The sequence below is a fragment of the Rhipicephalus microplus genome, chromosome 7, assembly GCF_043290135.1.
Source record: "Rhipicephalus microplus isolate Deutch F79 chromosome 7, USDA_Rmic, whole genome shotgun sequence".
NCBI classification, from domain to species: domain Eukaryota; kingdom Metazoa; phylum Arthropoda; class Arachnida; order Ixodida; family Ixodidae; genus Rhipicephalus; species Rhipicephalus microplus.
In genome coordinates, this window is record NC_134706.1 from 124,373,430 (window position 1) to 124,390,361 (window position 16,932).

Consider the following 16,932-nt stretch of genomic DNA (forward strand, 5'->3'; position numbering starts at 1 on the left):
CAAGTCCCCCACTGCAGCACGCTTCCTTGGCTTCATTTAATTGTGTCAAGCAAAGAAACCAGCCCGTTGATCTATTCCCTTTCTTTCATCCTTTTATAGCAGCGGCCTTGTTTCAACAGACTTGTCACCTTTAGATACCTCGAGGATTTATTGGTGAAATTCCAGCTAATAGAAGATTGCGTGCTGTGCGATGACAGCTGCAATAAAGATTTTTATCCCGACTGCCATGGCTACGAGCGGGGCTGGATAGCATTCCCAGGATTACAAGCGCAGAGATACCCAACAAAGTGGGCAGGTGAATGGCCACTGCTGTTTTTCAAATTGTAGAGTATCGAACCTATGGGCAGCAAGTAAATTTTGCATCGACTTTAATTGTATTTCATTTATATCATAATTACTGTGCTACAAGATTACGACAGATAATCCCTTCTTAGGCTTTATTAAGCTGTGTGTTGAGTAAAATAAAAACTGCCTAAATCAATTCACACTTCTTTGTGCTATCATGTGCTTCACGGGCACAAGTACGGAAGAGATTCTGTGGCTGCTGCGGCAAGCAAACATTTGAGCACCAGCCACAGGAACCATCTATGTGTGGCGATGGCCTCCCGTATGCTCTGTACCAGTGCAGTCCCTCTGGCAGTGCCATACAACTTCCCCACAGTGCAGCCACGAGGGGTGCTGCTGGCCAAGAACATGTGGCTATTTGCCAGAATGCAGTAAAGGCATGAAAGCTTGTGTTTCCAAACCTTAATTTGTGATAGTACATCCCAAAATACATTTGCCTCATTCATGCAGTATTCACTGGCTTCTGGAGAGATGACTTGCCCCTGGCCAGGCTAGTATGCTGTGGTTAGGCTGTTGGCATTGGATTTGGAACAGTTTGCAGCAGCATGAACGAGATGCCTCAAAGAGCTCTGGAGACTTTGCAACAGTGTGTGAGTTGTTTAACCTAAGGTTTTTTTAGAGCTCTGCATTTCTTGAAACAGACTGGTGTGGTGGGCTGTAGTATATACAGCTATGAACATTGTACACTTATGTAAAACTCCAGGCATTTTGTTTCACAACATGCGAAGTGAAGCTGTTTTAGAGAATCGGCTAAATGTGGTCATTAATGTTATCATTATCGCCATCTTTTATGTCTGCTGCAGGATGATGAGCTTCCTCAATAATCTCCAGTCATACCTGCCTTGAGCAAGCAGTTGGTTTCTAATGCCACTAAACTTGGTAAATTCATTGTAATACGTGATTTTTTTAAAATCCTCAACTGCACTTTACTGCCCTTGGCACCCATTGTGTCTTTCGATGAGAAACCATATATGAGGCATTTTCAGCAAGACTGAATGGGACTAAAGGGTTTTGTTTGATTTGTGATGTCACAAGCTTAAATTATCAGACATTTTCATGAACCTCACTAGGGAAAACATATCAACTTGTACTTTTTAGTCGACTGAAGAACTGCACTGCGCCTGCCTTGGTCGTACACTGAAAATCGGCTGACACATCGCCGATTGCAGCTGCTATCGCTTGCCGCCGGCGAGACGAGTTACACTGCTTACGTCGGCCACAGCGCAAGGGAGCCTGATACGCATCGCAGCGCCACCAATGTCATAAAAACGGCATCGAAGAAAAAACCAGCGGGATTTGCAGCTGAATGCTTGTACCCAATCAAGTCACTTGTACTTTTTAGGTGAGTGTACCATACTCTTGTGCATCACTTTTGTAGACTGGCTAGCTGCAAATCCCAACTGCATGTGAAATGGTGGCGTTCTTTGAATAAGTGATGGGTGTTGATCTTTGCACATACCCTGCTCGAACAGGCTACTTTTCTACCCGTGGAAAAGAAGTCGAGACGCCTTGTCTCATATGGCTTCGTGCGGGCATAACTACACGTAAGCTCTGCATGAGGGAATTAATTAGAGCGTTCGACACTTTCAAGCGAGACTACCGATCGGACATGAGGGAACTAAAAGACAGCGTGTCGTTCTGTACGGACATTTGTAATGACGTAAAGGGAATAGCAGAAAACATAAAACAGCTCAGACAGGAAATGCATGGCATTGTAAACGAGAACAAAGCACTCAAAGCAGAAAATGAAAGGCTTGCGCAGAAGTGTGAAGAATTAGAGCAATACCAGCGCCTCAATAATGTAGAAATAAAGGGAGTGCCAGCTGAAGATGATCCAGTACTTACAATACAAAAAATTGGGAAAAGCGTGGGTGAGGCTGTAGAAGCAGCTGATCTCGACACGTGTCACTGGGTACGTAGCTCAAAGCAGAATGCGCAAAGCATTATCGCTCGTTTTGTGCGACGAAGCAAACGAAATGCGTTTCTGTCAAAATGCAGAAAACAAAAGATAGACAGTTCAGTGCTTGGAAGTGAGGCGAAGACGCCTATCTACGTAAACGAGAATCTCACACAGGCTAATAAAGCACTGCTTTCAGCCGCAATTCAAAAAAAGAAAGCTGCCAACTGGAAATTCGTCTGGACGAACAGCGGAAAAATTTTGGCTAGAAAGGATGAAGGCTCATCTGTAGTTCGTATCGCCACACAGGCCGATCTTATTCAGATATGCGCTGATACTGCTTTGAATGCCTAGTGACATACTTCCTAGCGCAACATCTTTTTTAACATCTTTGCCCTCATTTCACCATACCTGAGCTAGAACATGGTACAAACTATTACACGACTGATGCCTTCAATTCTGAATTCTCACTTCCTGCAAAACGTTTTTCGCTTCTACATATCAATAGCAGAAGCCTTAAGAACAAAGTTGACGCGATTACCAATTTTCTTCACTCTTGTACCGTATCATTTGACGTGATAATGTTCTCAGAAACTTGGATTCACGGAAATGAAGTGCCCTATATATCTGGGTACCATTCTGAGCACCTGTGCCGCAGCGCTAAGAAGGGAGGGGGCGTTGCTATATACTTTAAAGACACGCTTACTTGTGAAAAGTTGCCTCACCTTTCCGTCATAAATGATGACGTCGAGTGCTTAGCTCTACGCATTGGCAAGGTGCTCGCAGTGGTTGTGTATAGGCCACCTCTTGGAAAGGAAGTAAACTTTCTTCATTTCTTCGAGACGCTACTGTGTGATAATTCTTTCACTTTGGGTTCATTTGTTATTATGGGTGACATAAACATTGATCTGAAATCATCACACACGTACTCTAGGGAATTCACTACCATGTTGGACACGTATGCCTGTAAAAATTACGTAGATATACCCACTAGAATCACAACACACAGTGCCACGTTACTGGACGTCTGCATTACAAACCTTTGCACAGACTACATAAAAACGGGCGTTTTCTCTTCCGATATTAGTGACCACCTGCCGGTATTTTTACTGGCCACCTTATATGAAAATAAGCCTCAAGAGCAAATGTGTTCTCGACGTAACCTAAATGACATCTCGCGCGAAGTATTTAGAAACTTAGTCCAAGGACTTGACTGGAGCATTATATTAGACCAGGCAGACGCCAACACTGCCTATGACATGTTTTTTGAGATGATCCATAAATGTTTTGACAATGCATTTCCGCTCAAGAAAATCATGGTGCAGCGAAACAAAAAATATAGGAAACCATGGATAAACAAAGGTCTATATCAACGCATAAAGGCTAAGAATAAATTATACCACGAATTCATTAGTTGTCGGGACCCTGAAGTGTTTTGTAGATACAAAAAAATTCGAAATACTCTGAATGCTGATTTAAGAAAAGCCAAGAAAAATTACTACACAGCAAAGTTTGAGAGCATTTACGATAACCCAAAGAAGGTATGGCAAATGGTAAATGCTCTAACTAATAGAATGGAACAGTGCAGTGATATAAAAGAAATGACTATAAACGGTACAACTATATATGCTGAAGATTTGGCTAACTCAATAAATGCACATTTCATAAATGCCGGTTGTTATGAAGAGCCAAATGACATTGACCGTGATACTAATATCCCGGATACACCTATGATAGAACACACAATATTCTTACAACCAACATCTCCTGCTGAAGTGGAGGCATCAATAAGGCTACTGAAAAGTAATGTCGCACCAGGCATTGATGAGATTGGTGCGAAAGAATTAAAACAAGTATCCCACCTTATTTCGGAGGCAGTTGCTCATATTGTTAATCTCATGTTGTCAACTGGTGTTTTTCCACAAAAACTCAAAGTAGCACGGGTGACAGCTATATTTAAAGGTGGCCTTAGAAATAATTTATCAAATTACCGACCGATATCGGTCCTCCCCATTATGTCGAAAATATTTGAAAGTGTGATTAACCAAAGACTGGTTTCTTTCTTTGACAAACACAAAATTCTTTCTAATAGCCAATATGGTTTTCGGAAAAACAGATCAACTGAAAAAGCATTGTGCTACATCAAAGATAGTATACTTACGAACATAGATAGCAAAAATTTCACACTTGGTTTATTTCTAGATTTGAAGAAAGCTTTCGATTCCATAAAATATAATATTTTATACGACAAACTATCTAGGTATGGGGTGCGGGGAGTAGCATTAGAGCTCATTAAAAACTATCTGAGTCACCGTTCTCAAATTGTGCAAATACAAAACGCAAAATCATCGAAACTAAAGCTAACACAAGGAGTTCCTCAGGGGTCCATACTGGGGCCATTTTTATTTCTTGTTTATATTAACGATATTGTAACTATAGCAAACTCTCCTGAAATTATTATGTATGCCGATGACACTAATGTTTTTTTTAAATCCACAGACTTAACTGATTTGGAAACTAAGGCCAACGAGTACCTTGCGTTGCTCTCGACTTGGCTAGGCCAAAATAGACTGCAGCTTAATATAGCAAAGACAAACTATGTCATATTTCGTGCTCTGAACAAACAACTTAGCCGGGAAATAGTTCTAACTTTCCAAGGGCATGAGTTAACCAGGGTTAAAGAGCAAAAGTTTCTTGGTGTCTGGTTCCAAGAGCATCTTTCGTGGAACGTTCATGTTAATAATTTAGTCGTTGAACTCTCCCGAGCTGTTGGCTGCTTGTATAAAATTGCACCCTTGATACCTATCTGGTTGAAGCAAAACCTATATAATTCATTGTTCTACTCTAGACTATGCTACGGAATACTGGTCTGGGGTACCACTACAAAAACCAACTACAATAGGATTATTCGTCTACAAAAAATGATACTGCGCATTTATGAAAGTTATCAGGGGCCATGGTACCAATTAAGCACGTCACCGTTATTTTTAAAATATCAAATGCTTCAAGCAAACAAAGTTTATGACTTCAAACTACTGCAGTATATACATTCCAATGCACTATATCTAGACGACAGCAGCAGTAATGAAGTCCCATACGACATGAGACTGAAGAGAAGACGAACATTAAAAACCAGGACTAACTATGGTACACAAACAACCAGCCACCAAGTACTAATGATCCTGAATAAGCTAGAAGGTCATATTGAATTCTTCACGACTAGAAATGCATTTAAAAATAAGGTGAAGGAACTGTTACTTGCACAGGCTTTGAGAGAATGACTATTGCAACACATGTGTGTGTGGGTATATGTGTGTGTATGTGTGTATATATGTGTATGTGTATATATGTGTATGTATATGTGTGTATATATATGTGTGTATATATGTGTATGTAGGTGTATATATGTGTGTATATATGTGTGTGTATGTGTGTGTGTATGTATATATATGTGTGTATGTATATATGTGTGTATGTGTATATATATGTGTATGTATATATGTATATATATATATGTATATATATATGGATGTATGTGTATGTATCTATGTATACTATTGCATTCCATGCGTTTGATTGAGCTTGATTGTGTGCTGATATCAATACTCCTTTTGTTATCTTATGCCTCTGTCTATTAAAAAAAAAAAAAAAAATAGCACAGTAACTATGTGGACGTACGAATGCGAAAGACTTTGTATTCCTAACGCATTGTATATCAAATGTGTAACGATTTTTTTATATTTTGTTTACTGCCAATGAACTACTATTATGCCATGTAATATGATGTTGTAACATGTTACGGGTACCGGGGCCCCTGTCAGGCGTTGTTCGCCTTTAGCTCCTGTACCTTTCTTGAAGTTGTCAAGATCAAATAAATCTTATTCTTATTCTTATGAGAGGCTGATTAACAATAGTATTGTTTTGCCTTGCACACTTGCTACTTTGTTCTGGAGACATCAAAACAAACCCAGGGCCGGATAAGTTTGACCTACTCCTCACAGCAGTTTAGGAATTAGTGGCTTCAAGTGAAAAATTTCACAAGTTTGACAGCGAAAGTAGAAGACATTCAATTGAGTGTCACTGTAATAAAACGGCGCCTCTCCAAACTTGAAGAAAGGCCGGATACCATGGTCGACCTTCATAGATCAATTGACAATATGGGACTACTACTAAAGGATTCTCAAGATAAGTTACAAAGTATAGAATCCAAACAAACACAGGTAACATGGCTGTTGATGAAGTTAACAACCGTATACGTTGCAATAATTTGGTTTCTCAAAGGTATTCCCGAAGCCTGTTCAGAAACATTGAAAGACACTGAAGTGCTCGTCAAAGAGTTTGTAATCAAGAATCTGGGCTTACCATGCAGGAGAAATAGAGCGTGCCCACAGGTTGGGTGAACGAAAAGAGGACCGCGTTCATTCTATCATTGTAAGGTTCTTGAACTTTAAAGATAAGACCAACATCCTCACAAATGCCTTAAAGCTTAAGCACCTAGAGCAGCGTGTATGGATCGAGGAAGATTTTTCGCCCAGGGTACAGCAAATCAGAAAGAAACTCGGGGATTTCGCACGAGAAAATAAGAAACCTCAAGGCAGGTATAAACTGCTATTCGATAAGCATGTTCTAAACAAAACCATGTACTGCGTTGATTCATTGAGCAATCAAGTTCGTGCGCTACCAAAGTCTGATAGACGGGATACAACGCACTGACTTAGACAACAAAGCTCGGGTAGACCTTTATCAATCTTAGTATCCAACTTCAGGAGTATATTCCACAAACACGACCATCTATGTATGTGCTTTCCTCCAGACGTGTTCTGCTGATATCGTTCTAGGAATGGAAACATGGTTGTCTGGTGATGTGTCAGATAGTGAGCTGTCTATGTCTAAAAACTTCACAATATTTAGGAAAGATAGATCGGCCTCACATGGTGGTGGAGTGTTAATCGCTACAAGGAAAAATATGGCCGCATGTGTCATTGTAACTGACACGTGCCTTAAAATTGTGTGGGTTGCATTCCGTCCCTCTGCACCTGTGACTTGTGCTATCGGAGTCTGCTACCGTGCGCCAGATTCAACAGACGACTTCCGAGAGTGCCTAAACAAGTACCTTAAATACAATACAGAACCAATTCCCACTGTCACCAATTGTATTGGCTGGTGATTTTAATTATCCCATTATTGATTGCCGGGCATGCGTGGCTTTCGGTGGCACAAGAAAACGTGAGCGTCAGGATTTCCTTGATGTACTTTATTTGTTTAGCTTAAGTCAAATGGCTTACGTACCCACACGCGGCGAATCGATTTTAGATCTCGTGCTCACTACTGATCCAAGCAACACGTATGTTAATGTGTTAGAAGGCATCAGCGATCACAAAATCTTGCACTGTAAATTTGAAACATTTCGAGATAAAACACGTGATAAAAAGAAAACTATCTTCGACTACGCACGAGCAAATATTGTCGCGATATCAAGCCAACTCTCTTCTTTTTCTATTGATTTTTTAAACACTATTGGTGACCGTGATGCAAACAAAAACTGGACACTTATCCGGGATGAACTCATCTCACTAAGAGGAAAATACATTCCCAAAGTCACCATAGCCGCATCAACATGAAGCACATGGTGCACGACTCACGTAAAATGCTGTATTAACAAAAAGAAACGACTGTACTCGCGAGCGAAATCGACTGCATCTGAGGACGACTGGAAGCGTTATCGTGAACATGCGCAGATATGTAGAAGGGAAATCGAAACAGCAAAAGACAAGTTTTATAACTATCATATTTCAAACATATTAAAAAGCAACAGTGAAAAATTTTGGAAGGTTGTAAGTCCAAGTTACGACTTCAAGGCCATAATAACAATAGCGAAAGACGGAAAACTCCTTCCTACGGCAGACACCGCGATAGAATTCGGTATCTTCTTCAGCTCTGTGTTTACGGATGAAAGTCCAATGCCACCTAACCTACCTGCTATTCCTTTAACTTCCCACATGCAAGATGTCCTTATCACTTTGCAAGGCATCGCAGCAGCCATTGATCGCCTTTCTGCAAATTCTGCGCCAGGTCCTGACGAGATATGCGTGAAAATGCTTAAGATAGTAAAGCTAGATTTATGTCCTTTGTTAAGTGCCGTTTTCAAACAGTCCCTCGATACAGGCTGTGTACCCGACGACTGGAAGCTAGCCCGCTTAATACCTATATTTAAATCTGGAGATCGTTTTAGCCCAACTAACTACAGGCCGATCTCCCTAACTAGTATCGGTAGCAAACTGCTTGAACACATCATCGGCAGCCATAAATTACTTAGCGGAAAACAATTTCTTTTTTGACAACCAACATGGCTTCCTGCGTGGTTGATCTTGTGACACAATTATTTGAGTTAATTACAGACATTCATATTGCTTTGCATGGCCGATGCCAGATCAATGCCGTTTTTGTAGATTTTAAAAAGCATTCTATAAAGTCCCTCACACCAGACTAATAAAAAAGCTTACCATCCTTAACTTAAACACTCACGTTTTTAATTAGATATCGGAATTCCTAACTAACCGGTACCAATTCGTTGTAGTCAACAACAAACACTCCCCTTTAGCGCACGTCAAATCGGGAGTGCCTCAAGGATCTGTACTGGGGCCGATTTCGTTTCTAATTTACATTAATGATATAGCTACTTCAATGACTTCCACAGTAAGGTTATTCGCTGACGACTGCATGATATATAGAAGATGCTAATAATTTGCAGAACGATCTTAACATATTAGGTAAGTGGTGCCAGGACTGGCAGGTGGAAGTCAACGTGAGCAAAACAAAGGTCCTTTCATTTACTACAAAACAAACACCAATAACTAATCACTACACATTGAATGAGGAACAAGTTGAAAATGTATTCAATTTTAAGTATTCGGGAGTTCACTTAACGAGTGACCTATCATGGAACCTACACATTGACACTGTCACTAGCAACCCTTATAGGACTTACTAAGATTCATCAGACGTAACTTACATTTCGCCAATTCTGATACTAAACATTTAGCTTACAATACACTAGTCCGCTCTAAGCTTGACCATGCTTCCCAAATATGGAACCTTCACCAGACTTACCTCATAAATAAAATAGAGTCTCTTCAAAACAAAAGTGCCCGGTTCATAACAAAGATATACTCTCGAACTTCTAGCATAATTGAAATTAAAAAGTCCCTAAAGGTGCCGTCTCTGCAGTCACGCAGACTGTTCTCCCTTCTGTCTCTTTTTCACAATCTCTACCATAACCATTCGCAACTGTCTGCACTTATTAAACCTGCTCATAGAATATTTGCTCATCTGGACCACAAATTCAAACTAGAACCTTTATTTGCCCGAACAAACCTGTTTTTACATTCACCATTACTTCTTTCTGTTAATCATTGAAATCAACTTCCCAACGATATTGTCTGTATAAAAAACCACGAATAAATCATTCACAATTTAAAGCTTCATCTTGGTGTTTTAATGACCTAGTATAACTGACCCAGATGTACTTGTGCTTAAATAACGTTTTCTTTAGTACGCTGTATAACTCGCTTACGTGACTATGATCAGCATTGTTTAGCATAGAAATGTTCAACCTCGCTTGTTCTTGCGTTACGCCTTCCTTTTTAGTATAGTTTTGTCTTTATAATTAGCTTTCTGCAATTATGTACCTTATTTATACGCTGTTATTTACTTTTTCATACCTTTCATTACTTTATTCTTCGTGTTAGTTTCTATATAAGTATACTATTATTACTTCTCTATGTAATGCCCTCGGGCCTTTAGTGTACATGAATAAATAAATAAACTTGCCTTCTAACGTTTTTGTTTCTTTGGGCTGCAGCAATGTCATAGGTCTTTAGGCACCAGTGATCAAATTGGCACTCATTAAATACAACTTGTGCATGTACGTTTAATTGAAAGGGAGAAAATGGGTTGTATCCTGTGACAGCTTGTAGCCACATACCAATCTGAGTGCCTTGCAGGTAAACATTTAGACAGAAATCTGTCTGGTTGGGTAAGTAAACTGGGAAAAACTTTCAGTTTATCTCCAACCAAAGTCACGTAAATACACGATATTTTGGACCTGTGCTCGGTTCCTTTGTCAGGGGGGCATGTGAAGCCATGTCCGTGCACATACATTGAAAAGAGAATTCTGTTAGAACGTTTGCTGTTTTGAGCTGTTCCTTGAGTCTTTCTCGTAACAGTATGCCACGGCTATAATGGTAATCTCATCCTCCCACTGGTGTCGCTTTCCAAGATCGCGGTTTCGCTCAATCTGAACATGCTTTTTCACATTCTATTTGCTATAAAGCAGCGAAAGTGACTTGAGAAGCGTCTGACAGGTAATACACCCTAGACAAATGGTTTCTTTATTTTTTTCCCTACAGCAGTTGCTGATGCGTATGGATTGACCAGTTTAGCTGCCTTGTAGGCAGGCAATCAACTTTATTGGCAACTGGTAGTCGTACAACAATGGCAATGTTAGGTTTGAAGAAACTACGGTAGCAAATAGTTTCAGGCATACACAAGCAAAAAGGTATGAATGCACTGCATGTATGTCTTGCAGCAGCTCTAATATACATACATACGACACGTAGTGGGCTAACCAAAAATTTTGAAATTTATTTGAATTAACATAAGGTTTCAGTTATCAGAGTCTGCCCTATAGAAGGGTCAGAATAAGGTTGTGTGCATTCAGGACCACTAACGGATTCCTTCTGCAGTCACTAGTGCAGGAAAGACATGTTGGCTACTAGCCGGCTTGGTATGGCATCATTGAGTTTGAAGCATGTAGTACCAAGTCAAGCCATGCCATGCTGCAGCCATATCAAAATGCTTGGCACTTGATGTTTGCAAGCCATTTGCTTTGAGCCGTTGGGAAAATATCTCAACTATCGAAGCAAACGCGCGCTTGCCCACACACACTCTGACATGTGTGTGTGTGGGTTCCTGTGTAGTACACGGCAAAAAAAGACATTGAATTTGGATGAACGAAACAAAGTTCTTTTAGAATTCGCGACTCCACTTTGTTGTGCGTGGCCTATAATTGTAGTGCGGAGTTAATTGATTTTGTACATTTCTTACTTATTTGTTTACAGATTAAGCTGCTTAATTATTTGTCATATTTTGTGTTTAATATTACACATTTTAGTTATTATTTTCTTGCTCATCAATTCACTTTCTTTAAGTTTATTTGTTGGGGACCAGTAGTGAGTAGCGAAGTTTGTCCAATTTCTGTGGCACATACCTGTTAGGGATTTTCAGGAGTAACTGTTCACAGGGTTACTGTTTGCAGAGTTACCAATGGCCTGGTCGTGAACAGCTTCGCTGCAATACACAATGACAGCACCATATGCTGCACTGTCACACATTTACTATTATCTATTTCAACTGTACGCACACAGAGACAGGGATATGTGAATGCAAGTATATGCAGGGTGACGCTGCTATCTTTAGCCAGTGGTTAAAAATATGCCAACGCGGCCAAATGCATGTTGCTGACAGTTGCCTTGACTGAGTCAGACTATGCTTTGTCTTCTGATAATTTGTTTAGTTAGGTTCCTCTAATTGGTTGACTGTGTGGATATTGAGGCTAGCCCGCTGCCTTTGCACGGGCTGTGCCGCCTTTTCTGCCGTTCAAATTTCCCAACATGACTTCCCTCCTCCATGGTCTGCCGCGCTGGGAGGGCAGAGAGGAACGTTTAACCCCTCTCACCTGGTAGCGGATGCCGACTGTGGTGCCATGCGCGAAGTCTTTTCGGACGTTTCGGGCGCGTGCGTCAGGAGTGGGAGAGACCTCTCCGGGGACGACATGGGGGTAAGCACGCTTTTCTTTTCCGTCCATCAGCTCCCTTTGGAGCTCGTTCGGACTTCGCCAAACGCGCCTTGCGCCTGCGGCGAATGCTTACCTTATGTCGCCCTTTCCCTTTCGAACCTTAGGGCGAAGAGTGCTGTGGCTTCCTATAGCGTGGCCAGGTTACGCCGACCCGTATCTCTCTGAAGCCAACGCGAGTGCCTTTGCCCTCGCTCGAGCAATCGGGCCTTGGTCCCGGTGTCTCCGTGAATCACTTTTACCACGGATACGTGCTCGTGGCACCCTGTATAGTACTTTGCGCTTGTGACGTGGATAAGCCCATTTGCTTTCCCGCTGCGCTTTTGCAATGGGCTATACTGCGTTTTGGTGTTGCCACAGACAATAAAGTGTTGCGACATTGATCGGGACTGTGTTCTCGCCATGGCGACGGTTAACGCGTGCCCTGCGGCTCGCTAAGACAACCCACGCTAGTGGCCGTACTCCTTCGGGATACGTGTCACTACAACTGTTGAAGGAACGAAGATTGGTCCAGTGACAAAGTTGTAGCTCGGCTTGCAGAATGTCTGATTAGACAGTTTTGAACTTTATGTCTGGTAATTGTTGGTATTTTTCTGCTAACTAGAGCTGCCTACAAAATATTAAAAATTACCCCGTGACAACTCCACTGGCAAGTCTACGTGTGCCGTTTTTCTAGTGCTTCCTAATGTGCGTGCACGAACAATACGCTTTCCTTGCACCTGTTCATGACAGCGATAAGCAGTCACAGCAGTTATCGCTGTTGTGGCTGATAACAAAGCATGTTCATTGCAAAGCCACCATCATCGCCGTGGCCCTATCCAGACAGCACATTTGGGCAAATGGTGCAGTCGTTTGTAAGCGCAACATTAGGGAGCACTAGAATCCTTGTCACGTGTAGTTTTTTTTGTATTTTGCAGGCATTTGTTGTTAGCACAAAAACACTAAAAATTAACAGATGTAAAGCTCGAAACTGTCTAATTAAACATTTTTCATACTGATGAACAACTTTCTGATGACAATTTCTGGCTCATTTTTGTTGATTAAAAAGTTACTTGATAAAACTGGCCTAATTTAGCAATTAATCAGGAGACATAAAATTCTGTGACTCACTCCAGGCAACAGTCAGCAACATGCATTTGATGGCATCGTCATTGCGTGTGTCGGCATATTTTGTGTGTCGTCATTGCGTGTGTCGGCATTGCGTGTGTTGGCAACTCTGGCTAAATATAGCTGGGGCACCATGTACATATATTTGTCCCGTTATCTATACACATTCCAAGATCGTTCATTCAGATTTCACAGAACCAAAAAAAAATCTCAGAACGCAACATTATCGGAAGTATCACGAAAATGATAAACAGGTCTCTAATACGTACAATCAGTACATATTTTGCGTAAGAGCAGTGTAAAAGCCGCAATTTTTGCCACTTACAACTTTGTTCGATGTTGCCGCTGCTCAACACCTCCCCCCCTTCCTTGTCTTTAGCTGATACATGCCATGAACCCATTCCTTGTTGAATACTTACTGCCAACACCATCAGATGCTCGTGGTGATGATTTTTTTTTTAATGGAAAAGTGGCCATCAAGTGATAATCAAGTGACCATCAAGTGATCACAATGTAGCAAGAGGGTTTTATGCCACCTCGCGCACGGCAGCTGGCTCTTCATCTTTAACTGCATTCACCATGTTCGAGTTGTGTGGCATTGTAATTTATCATGAAAATATATGGTAATTTTGTGAGGGCGAAAAATAGATCACGCGTTTCCGAGAGGATGCTTTGAAATGTAAGAGTTCGTGGACATGAACATGGCACCAATCAAGCCAAAGCGAGGGGGTTCCAATGTGGCAGCTATAAAGAATTTAAAAGTAATGGTTTTGTACAAAATATTTAGAGTGAAAATAAGAATTTTAAAATAATTTACTGCAATAAACCAGTTTCTTTCATTGCGGTAGTGTACCATTTTTACAGCAACTTCTTTTTTTAGCAATAAATTTGTTGTCGTACGACCAACATCGTATGACGCTACTCGGCAATTCGTTTTGGCAGTTTTCGTCATGCATCCTTGCGAGCTGGCCTCGCAAGCATGCAATAGTGCAATTTTCATTGCGCATGCTGACAACTTTCTCTGCGAAAGATAATGTAGGACCTTTCAGTTTTCGTAAGCACCTTGGTTTTGTTTGGGGTTGAAAATCTTGCATTCAACCGAGAGCTTTGTGACTCAGCATGCACAATAGTGCTGCTGAGTCAAGCTTTCCTTTTGTTGCTAAGTTTTTAGATGTGATTGGCGAAGCAATTCATTTGAAGTTCCCATGCATGGGCCGGTTTAGGGCCACTATGCTCGTTGGGAATTTCCAGTTGGACACAGCACTTTTGACCTGTGTGAACACATGCTGTAGATCGCATTGAAATGCTAGTGATGACAAATGGCTGACCGGCAACTGTTGCCACATTTTCAGCCGTTGGATGCTCCAGCAGTTGTAAAGGGACAGCAAATTAAGTCATTCCACTCAGTGTGCTGTGCGATGGAGGCATTGCGAATATCTTCATTAACAAAGTGGTCGTGGGTTGATTACTTCAAAAGAGCTTTTATAGTGCTTAAGTTCGACAACTGACGACGAAGAGTGATGTATCCTACAGTAAACGGTACAGATTGTAAATATAAATTGATCGTGTACAGATTGTATGCACAAGTAAATACGGTCCGGGTATTTTGGAATTTCAGACAATATATGTTGATCGGCGAAATTGCATTTCCGCTTACCGGTATTGAAAGTGCTACCTTATATTGTTTGATTGACTACTCTTGTATGTTTCAGTAGTAATTAACGCCAGTACAGAATTCACAAATACAGCCTCTCACATAATGGCAAGCCATGGCAGTGCGTTTGAAGAACTGCAGGTTATGAAAAAAGCACAGTCAGCAGCTCAAAACGTAAGTGGCACGCACAGTATTGGGAATGATCTTATGCAAAGTTTAGAGTGAGCTTTATCGGTGTTCACCCGATCCTTGTTTTGACAAATACCGGCTGCTTACATGTGCACAGAAACTACATTTGATGAGAAAATTGTCTATCACATCTTTATACTAACATGCTCTATTTTTTAAAGTACCTACTTGAAAAGGCGGTTGATTTGGCATTTTAAATCAAAACTATTCTTGGATGATAGTGCATTTTCCTTTCTACTCATAAATGATGCGTAGCTATAAGTACATGATGACACTTTAAATAATTATAAAAAATAAATTCATAACATTCCAAATATTCCACATTGCCATATTGAGCGTGACGGCTGCAGTACCTGCACTGTCAAATATGACAGTGCCGAGCAATCGTGCCAGGTTGTGCCATTTCTAGCCATACTAGTGCTAGTGCATAGCTTTTGAATTCAGAGCTGCAAATTGTAATTGCCCTACTTCCAAACAAAACAAAATTTAGAAGAGCTCTTGTGCTGTGGGTTATTAGTGGAACACATGATTTGACACTCTTGTGGCAAGCAGGACCTCTGCAAAAGGTGTGCTGTTGTCTTTCATCTCATGCCAGTTGTTCTTCTGTGGAATATTCTAGACTGTGCTTGGTTCATTTCAGTGGTGAGCACTGCGAATTCGGCAAACAAGGATGGGGAGCACAAACACGGACACCGGAAAAAGTCAGGACACAGCAAATGCCTTTTTATGATGGATACGTACCGACTAGCTCTGTTACCAACCGCTCTCTGTTATTCTGATAAGTCGGCGCCAAGGCTACAGTGGAAAGCCTCTAGCAGGAAGGATTCAACCTGATGCGATGCGCGCAATTTCCCCAATTGCTAGGCCCTTTGGTAAGTCAGTTTTTTCCCTTTATAATTGGTAACGCACAGCAAATGCTTTACAGTAGTATATTTGCCTGTATAGATTTCATTAAATCCACTGTGCATCAGAAATGCCAGCTTCATTTTCATTGAAACTTTTTGTTTGCATTGACACTCAGGACTCGATATAACGAGCTTGGGTATAACAAAAAATTGGTTATACTGATGTAAATGACAAAAAGGTTTGCAATAGATGTAGTGTTAAGATATACCTTTATAACGAATTTTTGAATGTCACGATTTTATTCTCGTGTAAGATGCTGCTTTGTTATAATGAGGTTTGAGTGTATGTGCACAGTTTGTGTACCATGTGGCAATTGTTCTTATAGTTCACAGAGTAGCGTCAGGCGACTATTAATTGTGCTGGATCAGTGAAATGCAAGTTGTGATTCGTAATGTTCATTGCCAATGCCAGTGTTGTCACTGCTTGATGGCCCCTAGCGACTTATGCAGTGCTTTGTTTCATGAGTGCGTATAGCCCCACAAGATCACCAGGAAGTTTAGTAAAATACGCACGCACATACAGTACTTAGCTCGCAAAATACTGAGGGCTGCCGAAAATAGTGCCTCAGAAAGTACCAGACTAAGGTAAAACAAATCCCAAACATCAATAAACATTTGTAAAACTATATGAACAATTCGTAGCTGTTGCAAGAATGTTTTACATGCAGCTGCTTATTAAAGCATAGGCTACTGCATATAATGCTAAGAATAATAATGACCTGAGAGTCTAGGAAATCGTGAAGCGTGCGACTTCAAATGTCCTTTGTGATGTGGTGCGACAATGGCCATTTCTCACTGGCAGGGCTGCTGAGTTTTCTTTCACATGAAGGAAGGCCTAAATAAAAGCTCTTATGCACCTCAATCTTGCTTGTAAAAAATGACCGTCATGGTTATCAGATGCATAGTGGCTGCTTAGTGTAAACGGCAGTTCGTATTGTTTACAGCACGCCAGAAAATTCTTTTAGCTGCATATGCGCAAAAG

General features: G+C 41.0%; 1 long non-coding RNA gene across 2 annotated transcripts in view; it reads left to right on the forward strand.

Annotated features, from left to right (window-relative positions):
* The first annotated feature begins 1,468 nt into the window (after positions 1-1,468).
* The window catches only part of LOC142767615 (uncharacterized), a 58,400-nt gene continuing 42,936 nt past the window's right edge, over positions 1,469-16,932 (forward strand). Inside the window, exons 1-2 of one of the 2 annotated variants that reach the window (XR_012885054.1) lie at positions 1,469-1,687; positions 15,686-15,917. This is a non-coding gene — a long non-coding RNA (uncharacterized LOC142767615). Of the gene's footprint in view, positions 1,688-14,789; positions 15,031-15,685; positions 15,918-16,932 lie in introns of those variants that run through there. The other variant, XR_012885055.1, reaches the window with a different exon arrangement.